The sequence below is a fragment of the Lipotes vexillifer genome, unplaced genomic scaffold, assembly GCF_000442215.2.
Source record: "Lipotes vexillifer unplaced genomic scaffold, Lipotes_vexillifer_v1.1 scaffold765, whole genome shotgun sequence".
NCBI lineage: Eukaryota > Metazoa > Chordata > Mammalia > Artiodactyla > Lipotidae > Lipotes > Lipotes vexillifer.
The window spans coordinates 1,175,348-1,176,271 of NW_006773642.1; positions in this window are offsets into that span (position 1 = coordinate 1,175,348).

A 924-nucleotide genomic window follows, 5' to 3' on the forward strand; every position below is an offset into this window, starting at 1 on the left:
AAAAAAAAAAAAAAAAAAATTGTAAACAGAGAACTGAAATGCAGAATTTTCAATAATCATCAATCTAACCCATGTATTTTGATTTTGAAGAAACAGACTCAGAGAGGGGAAATGCCTTCTCCAAGTCACCCAATAATAACCAATGCTAACAGTTATTGATGCTGGGGTCCAGGGGCTGTGCTAAGTGCTTCACACACATTATCAAATTTAGTCCCTATAACAACCCTATAAGGTAGATGCTATCACTAGTCTCATCTTACAGATGAGAAAACTGAAAGGGGAAATGACTAGTCCAAGTTATATAGGATTGATAGTTGTCATATAACATTCTAGACAGGTGACACCTGGGGGGTGGGCAGAGAGAACAAGAGAAAAGGTGTAGTGGAGGGTTCTCTTTATGAATAGGCCAGTCACTCCACCTCTCTGAGCCTCAGTTGCTACATCTGTGAACTGCAGATACTTATACTTAGCTGCAAAGCACTATACAAATGAAAGAGAAAATAGTGTTTTTTCTAAATGAAAATAAGACATTATTATTGTATGTTTAAAAGAATAATACATGCTTATGTTTTTTAAAAAAGACTGTAATACTACAGAAAAAAACATGAAGTAAACATTATCTAATTTCCACTATCCAGAGGTTATTAACATCTAAATGCTAATTAATACTACAAGAAAACTGTAATTATACATGTGGGCCTACAATTATTAATAAACAGGATCATGCTGTTTCATGATCTATTTTTTTCACTCAAGTTATACAGGTGAAAAATCAAAAAAACTGTATTTTCAGAAGGACATTCTTCTGAGCTTAGATCAGTCCTGTGAGAACTAGAACAAATAATCCTAAAATTTACATGGAACCACAAAAGATCCAGAATTGCAAAAGCAATCCTGAAGAAAAAGAACAAAGCTGGAGGCATA